Genomic DNA, 6626 nt, shown 5'->3' with positions numbered 1-6626 from the left:
GGGGTGATCATGATGCTGCGTGATGTTATTGTCTAGTAACCCAATAGTTACAAGTCACAGCGACCCTAGACAGGGACCTTACTGCAGTGTCATAGTCTCCTTGATCTTAAATGACTAATAATACTTTACTGTATAATTATACAATAGTGTTATCAGTTCTTAGGAACTTATTCTGAGTTTGCCTACGATTCAGCAGCTACGTAATACACCATTACATGTCACTGCGACCCTAGTTGTTGAGTTTATTGTGAGCTTTAGAGGGTTCCTGATTACCGATAACTTAATCATTTAATGTTTCAATATTTAATACATGTTTCCACTAAGGGAAACTACAAGCGTATTATAGCTCTTAACTAAGAGCAAATAACTTTACACCCAATTTAAGCAACCATGATGATACTGTGGTGTGATGTCAAGTAACAAACCATTACAAGTTATTATGACCCAAGACATTCTCATCACAGTAGATTTTCTGTTGTTTGAATTGTGTGATTTAAATCTTTAATTGTTGTATAGGCTATAAGTAATTCATAATAACATGTTTCTTTTAACATGAAATTAGCAAGACTTAAGTTTCTTGTATGTCCTTGACAAATACGGGACATTCGTTATGTGTGTACAAACATACTAACATACTAATATACTAATATTAATCTTAACTTCGGGATAGATGTCAGTACTCCACATTACACTACGACCCTAGAATCCTCCCCCCGGAGTTATGTTGGAAATTTCCAACACTAATTACAACACTGTTGTATTCTCAATATTTATTACTAATTCTACTAATCATTGTAGTGAGTAAAATTAACCTAACGTAGAGTTCGCATGTACTAATAATTACATCTGTACAATAAGGCTAGAATTCTTACGTCACCCGACGCCAGTATTGCGTCAGATTCCATTGTAATAAACACATTTATATCCAATGTGTCTGAGAATTCAATTTGATTCTCTATAAACATCGGTGTTCTGTGTGATAATTAATTACAGATAAACTGATCCCCATCTAAGACCAAATAGAGCGTTTATAGTTATAACTGTTATCTAGTATTAAATTTAACGTCACACGTGAATGCCCTGGAGAGACTTTAATTCATCTCCATTGTTCGTTTACTATCATAAAACTGGCGAATAATAATATTTAACTCCTCTAAATAATAAACTCGTCCTAACCCGTGCATTTCAATCACAACTGTGAGAAATGATAATATTCACAATAAATAATTTGAGTAACAAAAGCGGGACGCGGAGCGGGGAGGAGGAGACGCCAGTCCACGTGTTGAAGCGCTCACGAGTAGACGTGTTCATGTGGTGCTCACAAGGAGACGCCATTACCCAGCCACCAGGGTAAACGCTATCAAATCTCCAGAAGAAAGTCGCCACTGTGAGGTGTGAAGAACCTTGCAGACAAAACCTTCACCTGGTGTCAGTGTAATTTACGGAACCTGTTAAATTTGGTTCTATGTAACTCCACGTGACCGGCCAGTGAAGCTCGTCAGTATCTAGGATAGGATAGACCGGAGCCTGGGACGCGAATTTCGGCAAGCCTTAACTTACACAGTGCCCATATTAGCTAAGTATCCTTATCCTTATTTGATTCATCTAATGGGGGTTAGGTTTATAGCTGGGTAGCTTGTCGTGACGACGTATGACAACTAAAAACTACAGGTTATTATTTCCTGATGTTAATCTCGTTTTCTTGAATATAGATTCCTAGTAGTTTAATTTGTTACTACTGAAACTAATTTGATTTACAGCGTGTGTGAAGAATTCTCCGAGCTGTCATTTCCCATGTTAATCAACTCCCAGTGTTCCATGACGAGTCCAGGAGAATCAGAGGAAGCGTCGTGACTAACTTCTAAGGAATCGTCATTAAGCTAAGATTCCTTTTGTATTCCTCGAATTTATTATCTGTACTCTTTTACATGCAGAACTCTGTTCATTGGATTAACATGTGTTTATTATGATTATTATTATTTATGTTCATAATCTATGTTCCCCTTAATGATAACGATAATGATTTCACAAGTATTCATAGGATTAGATTATTATACATTGGACTGGTGAACGAACCACACTAGTTCCTGGACGTACTGAGTTCCAGTAATACCCCCCCCCCCAATGTAGGTGTTTGAGGCTTTGATTCATTTAATTATACAGCCCATTAATTATTTCAATGATCATATTCTCTAGTATTTTATCCATAGTTACTGGTTCATCTAGAAGTCTCTAATGATCATATTTTCTCAGTTTCCCTCTTTTACTATAAAAGTGGGTGGTCCTTCGTAATTTAATTTTACTATATTAATATTTAAATAATTAGAGTCAAGCCCCTAATGTCCCACATTATGGTCCTCTTCGAACTGGATAAACATAAATTATAATTACAAATACTAATTAATAATAACTAATCCTTGTGTGATGTAATCAAGACTAACTCTTTTAATTAATTGTGTCTACTAACAACGTAACACATAGGTTAGCCTAAGTCACACCAATTCATTGCTACTTATACATTATGTATAAGGTAACACTCGTGGGATAGTTTATTGCCCACAACACTTAGGCCTACACTTCATACTGAGGTAAGAATCTTTAGGTCACCAGGAGCAACAGCTCATAACCTGTATATTAATCACTAACACCAATTATGTGTCAACCATTTAGGCTATACAAATGTTTCAATATATGGCTGTCAGCAGACTGTCCATTATAGCCTGAATCCATGTTATAGTTACTGATTCACTCAAGTCAGTGGATCATTAACATTTAGGGATCCAGTATACTAATATAAATTACTGATCTCATACTAGTTAATCATTACTAACCCTGATAACATTTTATTCCACAATTAGGAGTACATTCAGGAGTTAGATAATATTTACGGCAGTAGAATACTTGCCAAACACAATTAATTCTCTTGTGTTCATTTAATTTCTTATACACATAATTATACAAGTGTATATAAACTATAAAATACATAACACCCAAAAACACAGCACAATTATTTGCACATTATTGCACCACAATATAATCTTTGCCAACCTTTATTAGGTAGCAATTTAGGCTGTGATTGTGTTGAATTTGACACAAGCATAGACTAAATAAGTTGTTGTTTCTTCAGTAGAAATTCTCACGACTAGGCTTGAACTAGTTAGTGACATATATATTATTCTTTTTGTGCTGACCCTATCAAGGGTGGGATTAACCATTTATTGTGTAATTATATTTTATTGCATATTTCTATGTATGTCTTTGAGTGTTACTGTAAGTCCATTACCCACCCGAGGCTGATTTAGAAGAGCTAAGCTGAGGAACACCTGTAGTGAGACCAAGGTACCACTCAAATCTTAGTTGCTTATTATTAGGTAGGTAGCTAACCTCTAAATGAGGTAAATTACAGCCAGCCTCAAGAAATATCAGGCTGTCAATAATTATACCTGCTCTACATCAAGGAGCAGACACCATAGCTATACAAATAGCTACATAAGCCCTATCAGGCTCAATTTACCGCAAGAATGAATCCTCTAGAAAGCAATGCAAGATTCTTGAGAACTCTTCAAATTCGCCTAGGAGAACTGCTTATCAGATGTCATCTCTGTGTAGAAACTGACCCAGGTGACGTCTACAGACTAGCAAGTTCCATAAGGAACGCCATCCAAAAATATGATCATGTAAAGACTGTAATCGAGTCCCACAGGAATTTACTCCAGGTCGGTCATACTGTCTCAGACCACTTACGTCTGACAGAATCTGATCTTGATAACTATGAACATTACGTTCAAACCAGGTTAGACCGATACAAGGGGGTGCTTGCGAGACAAGATATTCCCGAGTGGATAGAGCAGATCATTAATAGACCTACACCCAAGTCAACACTCAGTTCAGATGAAATACCTGAACTACCTCATGATGAGGAGAATCCTCTAATCAATACTGATCACTACACAGGATCCACAACTGAAGTTCAACCTTCATTTTCTAACCTCTCATCTAATACAACTTCACGTGATGATTTGTTTACAGAGTCTGATCAATTTTCAGACAGCTCTTCTCAATGTTCCCTGGATTCTATAAGTTCAATACATAAGGCTACTGAATTAACTAGCTTATCACTAGAACCCAGAGAAACAAGTGAAGCTACAGATGAAACAAGTGAAGCTGCAATAAACAGTGGATCTGAACCAGAAAATGATAAAGCAAATGCTGCAGCAGCAGATGAAGCCGTAATCAAAGCTGAGGCTAAGCAAGAAGCCTTTAGCAACACAAGTAATGGTCACAATTGCTCACAACAGCCTTCTAAAGTAAGTGCTGACAATGAGAAGACTATTATAAACCTTGTGCACCAATTATTAAATTTATCTTCACCAGAACAATCAGTTGACTCTTTACAAGCCTTTAGTTTCCAGCTTGAGTCACTGATAAATTCTTTCAGTAAAGAGGTGGATCATCCAACTGCTGAGTGGATGACAAAAATCGTCATCCAAAGAAAATTGTCTGGTGACACACTTAATAAATTATATGTATACCAGAATGGTAATACCCTGTCAATGCAGGATATATTTACAGGTTTACGCAATATGAGCAATCATACAGCAAACCAGGCAATTAATGCTAAATCTGAATGCACCAAAACTGTACCTACATCAGTTTCCTTACCTGAAACTCCTAAAGTGACACTGTCACTAGGTAACAAAGGTGCTAATAATCAATGTAATAATAATCAGTCAAACACTGATTCATCAGTGAGGCCTAAAGGCTCCACAGGTGCTCCTAAGAGACCTAATAGTCCAAAGAGTACCCCCAATGACTCCACAGGTGCTCCTAAGAGACCTAATAGTCCAAAGAGCACTCCCAAGAGCCAATTAATGGTTCCCCAGAGTACACCAAGTACTCACAAGAGAATAAATAACAAGCAAATGCAAGCAGCAAAACCATCACAACCTGCAAGTACTGGTTTACCTAAACCGGTAACCCCTAAACGAGCTGTAGGATGGGGAATGTGCTTGTTTTGCAATCAAAAACATTCTCTGTACAAATGTACCAATTATCCTAACAGAGACACAAGAGTCAGACGACTCAAACAGTTACATAAATGTAGTAGGTGTCTCAAATCACATAATGTTAATAGCTGTGAAACCCCACTGAACACCTGCAATAGGTGTAGAAGGGGCAAGCATCATGCTGCACTGTGCAAATTAGTTAGGACAAATTATGTCAATCCTAGAATAGGACGTAGAGAATCTATACCAGTACAGTGCTGCAAGGTGCGAGATGTGTACAGCGTAACTTCACAAGCATCTCAAGTGGATGCTGCTTTGCCTACTGCCCATCTTCAAGTGAAGAACAGAGGAGCCAAGATCACCACACGTGGACTATTTGATCAAGGTTCCCAGAGAACTTTCATTACTCAAAGGGCAGCAGAGGCACTTAATTTGCAATCAATAGGACAGGTAAAATTAAACTTGTCAGGGTTCATGATAAATCGAGGAACCCATGAATACTCAGTAGTTCAACCGCTTGTACGACTAGGTACTCATGCCAAGGCTGTCCAAGCCATTGTTGTAGATCAAATACCTTTAGACTTAAACATTAAGGGTCTGGGGTACACAGCCCATTTCCTGCAGGAACGTGAAATTAATTTGGCTGACAACAAGTTAACGTCTGACCGCCTTAACAATGTAGATGTACTAGTAGGAGCCGACTACTATTACCAGTTCATAACTGGACATGTTAAACGATTGTGAATGAATATGCTCCAATCTGCAGGTGGCTACTTACTTACTGGTAAAGTTCTGAATGTGAACAAGCCTAAGCCTGCCAACAATAATAAATTAGTCAGCAATAAATCAATTCTCCAGCAGCAAGCTAAAAGGAGAAACACAGCTGAGTAATAAACTCAGATTGAATGTAGTGCAATTGATACTCGCCGAGATGTTTCATAGCTCTCAGTGAAAACCAATGGTCTGTACTCAAACAAGTACAAGTCACAGCGACCAAGCCATTGAATTCACTACAGACCTAGAATTATTCTCGACAAGTAGTAGTTGACCACACTCAGTCTTCCTAGGTAAATTATAATGTTGGGCTGGAGAATCTAGTACTCCCTAGGTAATTAATAATGTTAGGCTAGAGAATCTAACACTCAATGCCACTGGCATTTCCTGAATTTAGTAATACTATGAAGTCATCAAGCATCTTCTGTAATTATAAATTCACTAGGACCACTGGTCCACTATACTTGCGCTTAAAGGTTTGCCAAGAAAACCTTCTTAATACCATGTTTTCAGCACTAAGAGTTAGTGATAATACTTGCATCAATTTTGTTTGAGTTGTTTTTCTTTCGTTTCTGCTTAATTAGTGTAGGAGCGCAGCACGAACAAACTTGCAATCTTACCAATACGTAAGTGAATTTACAGAGAACTAATAACCCGTGAAACGTTTAGGTTGGGAAAATGTTACAAATTATCTTGAATAGGATTAATCGTAGCAGTAATTTAATTTCCAGCAATCTTAGGTTTCTCTTTGTTTAATGCATTATCGTTAAACATTAGCATTGTTAATTAACATGCTTCATGAGCTTAATATAGCTCACCTTAGAATTAACGTAATAATATGAGTGC

Source organism: Procambarus clarkii, chromosome 71 (assembly GCF_040958095.1).
Source record: "Procambarus clarkii isolate CNS0578487 chromosome 71, FALCON_Pclarkii_2.0, whole genome shotgun sequence".
NCBI classification, from domain to species: Eukaryota; Metazoa; Arthropoda; class Malacostraca; order Decapoda; family Cambaridae; genus Procambarus; species Procambarus clarkii.
This window is presented reverse-complemented; position numbering follows the sequence as displayed.